This window comes from Lagopus muta, chromosome 5 (genome assembly GCF_023343835.1).
Source record: "Lagopus muta isolate bLagMut1 chromosome 5, bLagMut1 primary, whole genome shotgun sequence".
Lineage (NCBI taxonomy): Eukaryota > Metazoa > Chordata > Aves > Galliformes > Phasianidae > Lagopus > Lagopus muta.
This window is the reverse complement of record NC_064437.1, coordinates 12203513-12220034: the sequence shown is the minus strand read 5'-3', so window position 1 is coordinate 12220034 and position 16522 is coordinate 12203513.

Here is a 16522-nt window from a genome sequence, read left to right as displayed (position 1 = left end):
ATAGGTTTTTCTGTAAAGGCTGTAGAGAAGGTAATGTGACTTATGAACTTGCTTTACAGGATACAGATAAAAGTCTTCAAGATCTCTGTGAATTGGTTGGTGCTGTTTTCCATCACATGAGGCTACTATACCACAGCTCTGACAAAGGAAGGAGGTCATTGGAGTATTTCAACTCATTGAGTTTTCAACTCATTTCAAATCAAATGAGCTGAGTTAGCTCATAGTCACCTTTGACATTCCATTAGGCTTTCCCAGATCATTTTGTTCGCAATGCAAAAAAATGTGTACCATAAACTCCTCCATAAGCAGAGATGGGAGGATGGAAACTTCTGGCAAAAGGAGGTAACAGACCACTGTGGGAAGAGCCACTTTCCACTGCTTGGTCAGGAATGCTTTTCCACAAAGTCAAAGCAGGTCGAGCACTACCTTTTATGCAAGTCAAACTAAAATGTAGCTTGAGGCTACTTGAGAGGATTTTATAAAGATAGGCACTCAGTGAAGAATCTGTAGCAAAAGTCAACAGATAGCTGACAGCCAGTTGATCATGGACAAACTGTTAATTCAGTGACAAAAAGTGAATATTTGCCTCAAATTTTATTTACCTTAATGTACCTTAATGTACCTTAATTTACCTTTATGTAACTTAATATGATAAGAAGCAGGACATCTACCAGCTTAACTGACAAACATCTGTGAAAAAAAAACCTAAGAACAAAACCCTTTAAAAATGATAGGTAATAATTTACTTGGTAATAAATTACACATGCAAAGATTCCTGGAAAATCCAACAACTTATCTCTGCCATTCTTTAGAGAGGTGCATGGAATATCTAAGAGCTATGCATGAGTTTATCCACTGAACACTTTCAAAGACAGGGAATGGAGTTTCCTGGATAGATGAAGACAAAGAACCCTGACCATCCTTGACCACAGACTGCTGAACAGATGATGACTGATGGTGCCAGAGAGGATTCAAATTCTTCAAACAGACTCATAGTCAAGCATTTCATTTAAAATCTGTTTAAAAATCATCCTCTTTTTCGTGATTTCATGATTTCTTAAATATACAGTTTTGTCTATATGTAATGTTTAAAAGTTGATTCATTTCTTACCTCACACAGGTCAAGTGAAATAAGTGCTTGGGATTTCAGGGTTTATAAACCTAGTTATGAAAATTCCTGAGACTCCAATGTAAAAAAAATATTTGATGTTACATGTGTTCTTCTTCGTCACAAAGCAGAGTATGCAGAACCAGATTCTTAGCCAGAAACAATAGCTAAGAATAATAAATCTAATGGCAATATGTAAGGGGCACTAATATTAAAGTACAGTAATATGCACTTCATGAGGATATTGTATATGCCATTTGCTCTTTTCAGTTGCAAATTTGTCTCTTTTAATGTTAGAGAATGAAGTAAATGAGAGAGATAAGAAAGGGAATATTATAGTGGAAGCCTAAGTTATTTAGCTTAAAATGCATCAATGCTTACTGCTTTGTTGAAGAAACTAACTAATGTATATAACTACTGGTGACAGCCATCATGACTTGACAGAGGATCAATCACAAGAGTTACAAGTTCTTTTCCCTTTTTCTGATATGTGACTGTTTTGGAAAACAGCATCTCTGATAATCCTTTGTAGAACAACTTTTTGGATTATCATTAGTAACCCTTGTTTTCCTAAACAAACACGAATATGCTTCATATTATTAGCCCCAGTTAGCATAATAGCCTTGGTAAGAATGAGATGAAGAATAACCAGGGAGCTTTACTGTGTGGCAATAAAGAAAAGCACCTTGAACAAACAGAATAAAACAACAAAAATGCTTAAAGCTACCTGCAGCTGCACTGTGCGACTCTAATGGGAACAGTTTTACTGAATATAAGGAGTTTGATTCATTCCTTACAATTATTCTGTTTTTAGCCAGTAAAACTTTAATGAAATAGCATGTTCAGTTTCCCTGAAAACTTTGCAGACACTTGTTTAAAACTAGAATATCACTACAATGAGCCAGACCTCTTTTATCTGGCCATTGTTCATCCTGTAACTACATGTATGACTCCTGCACTAGGAAAATCTAGACTAGAAAAGATTTGAAAGATTATGCTTCACAAAGTTTTGAAAGGATTTGCCAGGTTTGACATTTGCACCTGTGTAACATACAAAGGACAAAGTTTAGCCCTTAATATTATTTTATCCTAGTGGCATTTTAATATATCTTGGTTTGATTTTACATCAACTCCTAACTCCTTAACAGTTTTAAATATGGTTGTGAAATACCGCTGGGGTCACTGAACAATGCTAGCTAAACATCCAGAGTGTGATATTTGATTATAGCTAAGCTTCTCCAAAAGGCAGGAGGAATTCACGAGGATAATAGTAGAGATGGAATTTTTTAGGGTCTATATGGCTACAAATTCATATAGTTTTTAACATATATTTTAAGGATATTGATTCCAAAGAAGAAATGCACCCACAAATAGAGACCCAAGATAAAGGCTAATGTGTAAATTGCTTTAAAATGTGTAGTTACTGTAATTACATGGAGCATTTTACAAGCAACTAGGGACTGCTTTGGATAGATGACTTAAATTTAATCAGTATCTGGCACAGATTGCCCTTTTTTCACAGCTCACGTTTCTGAATTACAATTCTAAGGAAACTTGCTAGAATTGTGAGCTTCATTATCACATTAGACCTGCCGACTACTCAGTTTTCAGAAGAATGACTTCCCCACATCTCACAAAAGGTATGGGTCTGAGTCCTTTTGCTCAGGAGCATATGCCTTTCTCTTCGTTTTTGGGCAAACTTCAGTTAGCTATCTATTCTCAGGTTTGTAATCACATGGAACATTATGAATATAATGCATAAAACACAGGGTTGTTAACGCACCACCTGATAAAGGAGGCATGCATAACCCTTTGCACTCAGAGGACATATACACTTGTGCTAAACCCTTAATAGAAAATGCCTCAATTTTTCTTCAGGCTTTATTTTTTGTTCCTATGAGCTGCCAGAAAATTGTCAGTTAAAAAAAGGGAGATCCAAATGATCCATGCTTTTTAAAAAAGAGGGAAACAGAAAATAATTGTATATGGTAAATGTGAAAATTGATCTATCTGAAGACTCTGAAATTTACAAGCAAGAAATCAATCAGTTTACACCAAACAGATTAAAATCATGTATCATTGTTTTTAATGGTCCAAGATGTAAAGGTCTGAAAGTCTAAATCCTGATGATTACTTTTATTAAAATCCCAAGTGTTGGAAGACATACAGTGGCTGCCTAGATTGATTACTATATTATCTGCTTTATAGAAAAATAATATTCTTGACTTGCTGGTGTTTCTAGAGTCCTCACTGCTATGCCTAATAAATTCTATCCCTGGAGTAAATTAGAAATTTTCTTCTTTTGAACTGTGGTGTGCTTAAAGTTGGATTCTTAGCAATACTTGGACAACGCTTTGACATCTGAGTTCTGGAGATCAATTGATACCTGTTAAAGATTATGAAGAATTGCCCATTAAAACAATTAGTATTTCATATAGGACATTGTGTTCATACAGGACATTGTGTTTACATAGGACATTGTGTTTAGCATGGATATTTATCAAACAGACAGAGCACTTATTCCTGATGGCTGAATGAAGGCTTGCTTGAACAAACTTATTAATCAGTTATTGCTCGGTCTTTACCACCTGCCTTATTTAACAAACAAACAAACAAACAACCCCCCCCCACACACACACACTCAAACCCCTCAAAGAAACAAACAAACCAAAAACTCAATACTTTTACTTTTGTACATAGATTAAAATTGCACTGTTTGACTAATAGCACTGGGAAGTGCCTGTGGTAAGATGCCATAGCCGTGGGCCATACCACTGAAAAGCAGTAAAGGCTCTAAATAAATGAATAAATAAATAAATTCTAGAGAAATGCTTACTTTCTTTTTTTTTTTAATTGAAGACTATGGATTTGATGGATACTACATGTTTATTATGTTTAAGCATACAAAAAGCTCAAGCGGATCGCAATTGCTTTTCCTCAGGTATAACAATTCTGCTGTTACTGATCTGAATGGCAATAGTGTTTCTAATCATAAAGCTGTAAACTCTGACACACAGAAATCTTCAATATTTAAAAAGTTTTAAAAAAACTTTTAAGTTTTAAGCTGGGACAAAACCTGAAAATGTTCTTTGAAGTATTTCTTAATTAATTGTGTGTGCAAAAGTTATTTTTTGATTTAGCAAAATGAAAATATTTTGTGTTGTTTAAGATTGTGGTTTCAAAAACATGTAAACAAAAACCATTTCCATAAAGGCTTTTTTCTGAAAATACCAGTGCATTACCAGTTTCCTTCTTAGATTCCCAAAGAAAACATCTGTTAAAATGACACCATTTTGTGGAATTTATCAGCACTGACAGAACTGCATTCTGTGAAAGAAGATGGTTTCATCAAAGCTGTTCCAAGCAGCTTAGTTAGTGAATCCACAGGGAGAAAAGCAAGCTTTACATAGGTTCCAGTTACAAAGAGTCTACTGTTTGTTGGTAAAGGATCAGCATGAATAAAATGAAGAGGTACGGCTAAGACAAAAGTTTCTAAGGAAAGCTTTGTGTTTCATTGTACAACTTAATTTCTCTGGGTATTGTGTAAGAGCTGTTAAAGGTGAATTGCTGTTCAAATTTAACAAGTATACAATTATTTGATTTTTGTTCACTACTCAAACTGCTATGAGTTTAAAAAACGTTTTAACAGAAAATTATGAATTTGACCTCCATATTTTGTAGTGTGTAGTGGCTATTATAGTACATAATGCTTCATGAGGATAAGTTCCAAGGAGATTTTTTCAAGAAGGAATGAATAATAGGAATATTATTTTCTTCCATGAATAATTATATTCTTTGTTTGCAACATTTATTTTTCAAAGCTACATACAAGTATTGAAGAATCGTCACAACATTCTTGTGGGCCAGTTTTACCCATAAAGAAATGAGGAAAAATAAAAAGGAGAGATAAAATACAGCACCTAGCTCTTTAGTCTTATAACTGGTGTTTCAAGCTACTAAAGTAATGCAAATAACAATAATAGTATGGGAGAAACCTTTCAAGTTTGAGTGTCTAACTGGCTTGACTTTCATAGGTTTAGACTTCTGAGTGCTCACAGCTTCTTTTGAAGTCGATTGAAAATGTGAATGTCAGCACACATTAAAATCAGACCACTAATTTAGATGCTTAAACGTGGAATTTAAATTCACAACTTTAAGTTTGGAAAAATTGGCTTAGGTGACTTTTCCAAATATTCTTTGCAAACCAGTGTCAGAAGATCACTAGGAGATTCTTCATTTCCAATACTTTCTCTTCACAGAGATTCCACTATGTACACTATTGGCTAAATGAATCACATGCACAGTGACAGATCTATGCAGCCAAAGTAAGCTGATGTGAGCAGGGACTGCTGCAAGATATCACAGTCCAAAGATTTGTCTGAGATACCACAAGAATAAGAGACGCTCTCCTTCCTACTGGAGCAGTCTAATTGCAATAACAGCTGGCATAATGTTGCTTCAGGGAAATGTCTCAGAAGAGGTCTGGCCACTTTACATAAATTCATCTTCTCTTCCACTTGCTCATTACCTCCTACTATGTTACGGAGAAAACCATTGCAAACCTGACTGGAATATCTGCATTATCTTCTACAGAACTCTTATAGTTTAGCTTTATTTACACTTAGCAATTATGCACCAGATTGTCCTGCCCAGTGTCGTAAGGTCAGTTCCTCAGCTACCATGGAGAATGACGAATTACATTTTTCTTTCTGTATGGAGAACTCTTTTCTTGTTTTTACTGTGGAGATATTATAGACAGAAAAGAATCTATAAGAAGCATCTTCCTCATCAGCTGACAGTCACGTATTACCGCAGAATAGAAAGTATGTGACTTGATCTATGTAACTTCATGGTTTTGAAGAGGTGGCCAAAGTTTCCTTATATTTTATGCCTGCAGCAAGAGCTGAGGTGTGATGACTTTGACATACTGTGGCTCTCAAATATTGAAATAAGGATTAAAGATGGTGAAATTTTTTTAGTACCTTAGACATAAAGAAATGTCTAAGGATTTGTCTACCTTAGTAGACAGTGGTAGTTAAACACTGACGACGCAACATTCACATCGAGCTTATTTGATGGTGGTTTCTAGCCTTGTGCTGTGATCTGAATGCACAGCTGGTCAAATCCCACTAGAGGCAATCCTGAAACATCTTCTGGTTTACAGGTAGAGTGAACAAGGCTATTTCCAGATGTGGGCTGAAGCTCAGTGTTTTCAGATGATGGGAAGATCTACTTCAAGAGCATCCTCTGAATTTACATACACCCTGCGGAGGTACACCTTGTGCATGACTCTGTTGCTGGAGCTTGGTATTTCAAAGGCCAATTTGTGTCAGGAGTCTGCCTACAGCATAACTCAGGTGACTAATCAAACAACTTGCCCCTATGACCCCACAAGCATTTCCCAGAGGAAAAATAGAAGCTAGTTGTTACAGTAAGCTAAGCTTGGTTAGAGCAAAAAGTTGTTTGATTCTTTTAATGGTGAGGAACAGACACTACAATCTCAATGTTGAAAGAATGAAGTAGTGAATTACTGTTGTAGCTGCACTAAAGCTATACGAACTTCAAATGATATTGTCAATAAGGAAAATTTGCCATGGTTCAGTGTATTTTCTTTCCATTACATTTTGGGAGAGAAAGAGGCATAAGGAGATCAGAAAAGAGTCAGCTTAAATTGTGATGCTTTAATTATGAGCAACCCCAAGACTCTATGTTTACAAAAGAAAGATTACCTACATGGTATTTGAAAACCATTGGGTGTAAGTTTATAGTGGTAACAGGCAAGTCTAATTTTCTTCCATACTTAAGATTTAATAGTTACAGAATGCTGCCCAAGGGAAAAAAAGTGAATAAGTAGTAACTTGATATTTATTCTATGCAGACGCGAAGAAAGCTTAAAGAAATATACAATGTCTGAAATACAGACATGTATAACTATTTTAATTGTTGTTTTTCTAGTAGACTTCTGCGATAGTAAAAGTTGAAATAGTTGCAAAACTTTCCAGTCAAAAAAAGCAAACAAACAAAAAAAAACAAACCTCACCTCTACCAAAAAAAAAAAAAAAAAAAAGTTTTGAAAAGCTTATGATGGATTCATTAAATCTGCACCAACTTTCTACAACCTGAAGTTGAGAATATGTTATCATTCTGTATAAATTTTACTGTCAGATTGCTTTCTAAATGCTGACTCCTTTCACTGCTGATGTGTCACCTCTATCCTGGAGAATATTACTGGAGCATTATGAAATGTTACTAGGTGCACTCAAGTTCAGAGACCCACAGCCCTGCTTCTTTGACTGCAATAAGTGACCAGAAATCTGATGAGATGAAGAGGGCAGTAGTGGAAAGCCTAAAATCTCCTCAGACCTTCTGGTAAACCCATGCCTGCAGAAACATTCCTGCAATATAAGCAGCATTACTATTTCTTCCTTTTTGCTGTGAGAAGTGGAGGCATTGTCAATGTTTACCCAAAAACATTTAGAAGATTCATGGCGGAATCAATATGTGGAATGGAACTTTACCTTTACTCTTAGGTAATCTCACTTGCATCAGGGCCTCCTCTTAACACCAGACCTTGAGTGCTTGACCCAGCACAGTTTCTTTAGCAGGCTAAAGCTAAGGCCTATACGAAACATATGGAACATTATTTTAAATTTATTTATCTATTTTTACAGAGGATACTTTTCAGTTCATCAATATTTGTAATCATAGCAAACAAATTTGGCACCTCAGTTCCGCTTTTAACACAAGATTTGTCTTTTGTGTTGCATTTATACTGAATTAAATCATAAAAATACTCAGTTGTATAGTTATCAACAACACAGTACTTCTTATTACAGAGACAAAGAGGGAGTACATTGGAAAAAAAATTGTGAATCTCATTTCTGATCCTAATGAAGCAAGTAACCCATTATACCAAGGTTAATTTGTTGACTCATGATTTCCACTTATCCAATGATATACTGAATCATATGAACAAACCTCTACATCTAATCAGTTTTTTTTATTGAATCCTGACCTTTTATACACCTTCTTCTTGATTATGAATGACAGTGACCTTTATCTAATTTAAAACACACATACTGATGCAAAAATATGCAAAGTACACATGTAAATTCTGAATTAAGATGAAGATGTGCATAATCTTCCTGGGAGAAATTGCTTTAGAGAGAGATGTTTATATTAGGGCCAATTGAGGGTATGTGGGGAGAAAAAGTGAATTAGTCAGAACTCAGATAGGCTTGGAGGAACAGCTGTGGAGATGCTAAAGTCTGTTTAGATTTTCTGAGCTTCTATTTAGAATCCTGAAATGTCAATATAAATATCAATTTTTATTAGGCTATTCAGCATTTTACAGCTTTCATGAAATGATCAAAATGCAATAAAGTCAGACAAAATACCTTTTCACCTATGATTCAGTAAGCTAAGCCTGAGTATTTCATTTATGTTTCTTTTAAAATAAGTAATATTCATTTTCTGCAACACAAAGCCTGGGTCAAATTCACAATATCAAAAAAGCTGGCTGGTTCATTTTGCTAGTTATCTCATTAAAAAGGAATGCTGCGAGTATCATCTGGAGTCGGTCTTTTCAGACCAGGATGTAATTAGGAACTGCTGTAAATACTGAAAAATAAATAAACAAATAAAACCGTGGAGTGACTTCTGCAGAGAAAGAACTCCTTAAATTTCCTTTTGCATTTCTCTGTTCATCACTAATGGGTCTGCGCTGAAATTACTGAAGATGAATCCAGCCATGGGGACAGTCTGAACTGCTGTGTAATCCTATAATCCACTCTCTCTTTTCACAAGTCATTCATTCCTCTGAGTTGCTGTGAACCCAAGTTGTTCTTGCCTTGTTCCAGCCTTTCTCTTAAAATAAATAAATAAATATCCGTACACAGTAAATTTGCAAAACTCTGTGTAAAGACTGTCAAAGCAAAAATCTAACAAATGCAATCCTCTGAGAGACTCCAACCAAACAGTACCTGGCATTAGCATGTACTTTCATGATTAACAACAGGGGGTTGTCAGACTGCTATTTCTGAAATAAACAGATTTATCCTGACAGATAATCAGCAGTTTGCACTATTTAATACATGTTATCATCCGCCACTGACATCATTACATTAAAAGCACACTTACTGTAATCTTTTGTAGAAAATTAAACAGGTTTTATGATACACATTTGATTGAGTTTTGGGGGCACAGACTGGAGCCTGTGGGAGAGGCTGGTACATTAGAGAGAAGGTACATACCAAACAAGACAGGGAAGACCCTAATAAATTCCATGCTGCATTTCATTTTTCTAAATCTATTTATGTGATTTCTGAATAAATTAAAACCAAATATTCTGCATGCAAACCGTGACTTTTACACTTAAACAGCCTTTTGTAATATTGTTGGCTGTCCCTCCTATTTCCTGAGTTCTCTTCTGTTTCTGTCTGTCCTCCTGCCTGCTCCACATAAAAACTAGCCACACAATGCACTTGTGCAATGCATCTGATCTTGTTATTTACACACATATTTCTGAGTTTGACTCAAAGAGCAAATGACTGCGCTTTTGGGGGATAACACTGGTCAATGGTATTGGGCATCTACAGCATAATTTTCTGCTACGCTCAGTGCTTCTCTTCCTTAACTATCAGGTGTCTGTGTGAACCATCCCTCCCTTGAAAAAGGAGACACTGGGTTATCCTTAACTCACTGGAGATAAAAGTGCAGAAGCTGCTAAAACTCTTACTGATGGAAAAATTGGGCGCGCATCAGCTCTGTGACCCACAGAAAACATGGAACAATGTCACTTACACATGGGGTCCCTTCCATGCTGCCTACTCACTCAGCTGCCTTTTTCTGCAGTTTGGACTCAACGTAGAAAATGAATTTTAGCCAGAAAAAACTGAGTACCTCTCCCCCAGAGCCTCCAAATGAACCATTGTTCTCTCAGCTGGAAAGGTGATGGGAATTATATATATATACTCTCAAGTTCAATGGAGCAAATTTGAAATCTCTATCATTTGTTTAATTTTAGGTTGTCAGTTAACATTATACTATTATTGTTCTATGGACTTAGTTCTAATCCAAAGACTAGGTAACAGTAACTGCATGGGTTCTTTTACTTGTCTTGAATAAGTGTTTCACTCTTTTCCCTAACACACAGATTCTAAGTCACAGGCTTTTCTGTAGAGGCAACTTAGATATCTATGTCCTGGCTCCAGTGGCCTGTTGCAACTGGATTTATTTCTCCAGAGGCAGACAATGCATCCCTTTTCCAGTCCTTTACCTCACATAAGATGCATTTTGTTTCCACTGCCTTTCTCCTTCATAACTTGGTAGAAAGAGAAGTGTGGAAGAATGACGGGCTATGCAGGAATCCAGCTTCATCTATTCACATCCATGCATTTTCATGTAACATTCTTGCTAAGGTTAAAAAAACAGAAAGTAAAAAAAAGAATAACCAACCAAACTAGCAGAATTAAGAAAGAAGGAGGAAGTCCTCTATATGATAAACATAACCTTTAAATAAATGCATGGCAGCATCATGCGGACTTTATATACATCTTAATTCCCATGTACTCTTTGTAGAGATATCAAACCGAACATTGCAGAAATATTTATGGATTGGGTAAACATCCCCTACCCTCCTTTTTCCCTTTATTCTTCTCCCTAACATTTCAGTCTCAGTTGTTAAAACTAATGCAGAATTTCAGATTTACAGATCTTTTCCCTCACATACACTGGACAAAACCTCAACACCTGATACTGCAGTGCAGAATGGAGAAAGAAATATTAATGTAGCCAAGTGATTTCAAATGTTTTGTTAGTTTTGAAAGTGCTGAATTTCTGCTGACCCACATTCTGCATATTTCTTGTACTCAGCGATGTTTGACGATTGTTTAGATTTTCATTTGCATTAGATATTTTATGTCCAAAGGTCAAATGAACATAGCTTTTGAGTCAGATGCCTACTGGCTGTGTTTCTTATAGTTATCTTTTCACACTGAGAGAAATAAAAAAGTGGGAGACAGTTCAAGCTATCCCAAATAAACAGACAGAAGTAAAGCAACAATTACTTTTCCTGTGTGGACTGCTCTTGCTCATTTCTTCTCAAGAGATAACACTCTCTGACATAACGTCAGATAACCATGTTCAATGTTTCACAGACTTGCCATTTAAAGACTCATTTCCACTCCACTTATTTTCTTTTTATCTGCCCCTCTTTTGGTGCATTTCAGATGTGAAAATTTTCATGTAGACTCCCCAGAACAGGTACTGGGGGAAGAGGGAAGCAAAAAGGTTCTAAAGTGGCTTAAAGCACCTCTAAGAAATGATAAAGGCAGTATGATAGGACAAAAAAAATAAAGTGTTCTCGTGAGAATAGTCGTTAGCATAAAACCCTCAAAAGTTACTGAAACTTCAGTGAAGTTCCTGGGGAAGACAATATATAAAGCCTGAGGTAATTTCAGTCATTACCAAGCACTTTACATCTGCTGAAGAATTCCAAACATATAAAAGGATGTCAATCCAAAGCTTCAGACCAAAATAAACAAATAAATAAATAAATAAGGAGCAACTTGAAAGGCTGTCAGTAGGTGAGCTATGGATCTGATTCAGCTTTTAACCCCCAGAGGTATAAGCACGCTTTATCTGTGAAAGAAACGCAAGATCTGTACTCTGCAATGTTATATTTTAACAATGTGCTCTACAGTACAAGGCAATGATAAAAAAGGACAATATGATATAATTGTGTATGGGATTTGATGAGGAGCTGTGGGGAATGTATTATTTCTCTGCAGTTATAGAAAAAAAAAGCAACAATAAAAAAGCATTGACTGAGGATTTTGTTGACAATTAGATTTCCCATTTATAGCTGTACATTTTCTCAAAGGCTTTATCACTCATTTTTTAGGATTTTCAAATTTTCTTCATTCTCTAGAACATTTTTAAGGTACAGTTCAGCAAATGTACTTGCTTAAAACAAAAAGCAACTAAGACCTTTAAGAAGTAGGATGGAACTTGTTAACAAGCTCTATAGCGTCCTTTAAAATGGTAATTTATTTTTTTAAGCGTCTTCTCTAAAACCATCAGAAAAGAACCTGAGGGGAGTATGATACCTGCAGTGTGTACAGCCACAGAGGTTACCACATCCTACAGACTTCTGCAAGACACACTATGGTGGAGTGTAGGAGAACTTATTTTGGAGGTGTTTGTCTGAGTTACTGCAGCAATGGCAAGAATGCAGAAGAAACACCAGTAGGAAAAAAGGTACTGACCATAAGAGGATACTGACATTGTCTATAGAAAACTGTACCAACCAGCCTAAAATGAAACATAAAGGTTCACTCCCTTGAGAGTTCCCTGAAAATCCAGTCAGAGCCTCAAATAATGTAAACCACCTGACTCCATCTCAGTTATTTCAGTGATCAAGGAATTAAACTGAATGCCAGGTGAACCTGGTGAACCTACTAGGAGAATCAAGTACATCATTCTGAAATAACTGTATGAAATGCTGATGATGACTCATGAAGGAACACTTTTATCCCTGTTATTCATTGGTCATTGGGTAAAAGGTGGAAAGGAAGCTGGAAATAACGGTGTGCTGCTATAATATTTTATTCCATTTACAAAAAATCTTTCTCAGAAAAATCTTTTTCTCTCTTTTCAAATCTCCAGTGGTGAGTCATCTAATTTCCTCGCTGTATATCACAAAACTCCACAGGGATCATCTTTACTTCCCAACTTTATCCGGGCCAGAGGTTTAGTCAAACAAAAAATCCTGACTGGTTTTCCTTAAGTTCAGCTCTCTAAAATGTATTTCGCTCCTCTTTCCAAAAACTAAAGAAGTCTCCTTTAGATTTTTTTTTTCCTGAGGAGAGGCAGGATGCATGAAATATTCCTTTTCCTATAAATCCAAATTTCTTTGTGTGGAGCATATTTGTAGCAAGAATATATATATTCTTCTCTGTCTAGAAAGGATTCTAAAAGGTTACTTTTTAAACTCCTATATGAAAAATACATACTTGTTCTCTCTAAGTAACATCAATTTACTTAAAATACTCTGCACTTGAAAGAGTTAATACAAATTCTAGTTACAGGATAAGAAAGAAAGGTCAGAATCCACTTACATCATTGTGAAGGGCTTTTATTACACACTGCTATAAAACATATTTCTTTTTTCATTTGCCATCCTCACAGGGTAACCTGCATACCAATAGGATCTCCAAAATGCCATGAAGCAAGAGATGTTTATCTGCTAAATTCTATGTACAGTAACCTAACAAATGCCAGAGAAAGAAAGATTGCCCTCTGCACAGCAATACTTGTGTAGATGTCTTCTTTATGCTAACAATGACAAGGCTCTCCAGGTTTGTACTGTACTCCAAAATCAGAATGCATTTTTTTCAAAGAGCAGACTGTATATCAAAGAAAAAAGATGCTCATTGGGGGCACTGAAATACTTTGTGCAGGGTACAAGTACTCTCTCCTGAAGCAAGCTAGCTAAAAATGTCTAATCCTGAAAGATAAACTTATGCCTCAAGTGTTCTTGAAGAAATTAGGGTATGTTTGAGGATATTTATGTTTCTCTTTCTGTCCTGTCTGGTCTCTAAATTTTCTTTTTAATTTCTATCTAAAGATTCAGAGAGCTGTTACTTGATTAACTTGGATGTGTTAAGGAGTAGGTCTATAAAAAAGCTCCAGATCTAATCATTGTCATTTCTCAACTCCAGCTGTGTGAGAAAATAAACAAGAACTTTACTGTGGGACAAGTGTAAATCAGAATAATTCTGATCTTTTTTCACTATATTTCTCTTCAAATCCATTATTTGGAATTTATCACATTTGAAGTTGTTTTTATAGTTATTTTAATCATTTCCATCCCCAAATTCTGACAGCCAATTCAAAGAAATATAAATAAATGTAAGAGTTACTATTTGCTTTCATAACACCAGTGCTGTCAGATACATTACATCAGTATTTAGTGTGGTAGATGCTGAAAGTTAGAAAGTAACTAATGAAGTAGTGCCTGACTTTCCTTTTCTTAAGGAGGTTTTTAAGAACCATATCCAAACAGTTGGTCTTGAGTTGCACTTTGCAAAGCGAGCTCTGCCTCTCCAACCTCTCTAAACAATAGATATTAACACAGAACCATGAGGGTTCAATTCCACTACTTTTGCTGGCAGTCCTATTAACAATATGTTTATCTTGTGGGATAAATTTACGACAGGCCCATTTGCAGTCTGGCCTGGAGTTTCCTTGTTTACAACATAGCAAAGTAAAAAGTGACCTTTTTATTTTTGTTAAAAACCTTTCAAGAATTAGTTCTGCTCCAAAGACAGCCCTTTAATAAGTGTTCAGGACAGAAAGCTCTAGTGATGCTGTTTTCCTCTGGGGGCTACTAAGCACTGCATAAACTTACATGCGCGCTAGAAAATGTTTTTAAAAGAAAACACAAACTTGCATGAAGATCACATTTGCAGATTAGAAAACTGCTGTACTAAGATCATACCTGCCATTATGGAAAGGAAAATGTGGGGGGGGGGAGGGGAAGGAGGGGATATATAGCGGGCTATACAAACAGAAAAACAGCCGTTCGATCAGTTGCACCTATACATACACGTAACAAAAGCATTAGACACCTGGCACAATTCTATTAGGACCTAATTCTGACAACAATACACGTCATTATAGTGGGATCTGATAATGAGCAAACACTGGAGGCATTACACGTCTTTAGAAGAAGCAGACTTCCTACCTTATTAAGACTGATAGAAGGTAAGTCCCCCTTTAAAGAAAGTTGTAAGTAAAACCAGGCAGCAGTTGCAGTAAATTGAGTCCTTTCGGTCACTGTATACATGCAGCAGTTCTGCAATAAGGGAAAAATATAATGGGAGGAGCAGCTGTGAACGAGTGACCTCCTGAAGCTGAGTTCTCTTTGTGAATCGAGCACTGGGAGCCAGTGCTCTGATTTGCATGGATTATCTCCACTTGAACAGATACATTTAAATTAACTGGCACAGGGGCACAGAGATTAAAAAAAAAAAAGGGGGGGGGGGGGGTTGGGGGGAGGAAAAGTAAGTGAGTGAGGGAAGGAGAGCGGGAGCGAAGGAGAGCAGGGAAGAACAGAGGAGAGCAGACGCTCATCTGGGTACGCAGCACAGGCAGAGCTGTACCTCGGAAGAGCTACAGCTCCCTCTTCATGTCACTGCTGCGAGATGAGAAAAGCTGTCATTATGGCCGAGTTGGTAACAGATTTCCCCCCTCTCCTCCCCCCAACTTCTGATGGTCCATTTGATCAGATTTCTATAAACACTTAATAACTCAGTCTGTCACGCAGTGCGGGTTTTATACTGCAAGTCTCAAATGCTTATAAATCTAGTAAAACCTGCTAAATGATTTTAAGCGTGGAAATATTTTGAATGGAGTAACTTGCACAAATTGAGATGGGATATTTGCAAGTGTCCCTTGACAGATTTATTATTTGTGAGTGTGCAAGTGTCTTTAAAATACAGGCAGGCAGCACTGAAACTATTTCTGTGCAGGATGCAGAAGGTGGGTTGTGCTCCAGCCAATGTTTCAACATTATCTAAAATCAGTCAAGACAAAAGAGAGACAAAAAATTTGCATTCAAACACTTCAGAATTTCTCCCTTATTAACATAAATATTATAAATATTACCTGTTGCACATTCTTGATTTGATTTAAATGCAGTACTTAAGCTGATTAGAGAAATATGACAATATGTTCAACCCTCTTGAACCTGCATCCAATCCAAGAGGAAGCTGATCTAAACTTTGTTTCTTTTGTTTAGAGTACTTCAATAACTTATTTTTACACTATTTTGTAATGGACAAAATGTGTAGATTGCCTGCTCCTTTTTGCTTATTTCAGAAACTGAAGTAGCTTGTTTTCTGTTCTAGGGTATGTACTAATCTCTTGAGTGACTGGATATTTCTTGTGTTCCCCCTGACTAAGGGCTGGAGGTAACAGGAAGGAAGGAAGCAATGAATTAATACAGTGATGACTCTCAAATTAAAAGTGCAGCATTTTATACATGATTTGGATATTAACAAAAATTTCTTCTCAGGAAGAGTGGAGAAGCACTGGCACGGGTAGAGCTGGTGGGGTCACTATCCCTGGAGGCAATCAAGAACTGTGGAGATGTAGCACAGAGGAGCATGGTGGGGACAGTTTGGACATGATGAACTTAATGAACTTTTCCAACCTTGATGATTCTGTAACATAGACTTTTGTGATCCTCCACATGTAGTCATACTACTTGAAAATTATCACAAAAGTTAGGAAAGTAAAGTAGAACAGCTGGTCACACATTCCCTCAGTCAGCAGTCAGAAATAAGAAATATGATACCTGCTCATTGAGAAATAGTATCTGGTGAGATTTGGTGGGGCACATTATCCTGT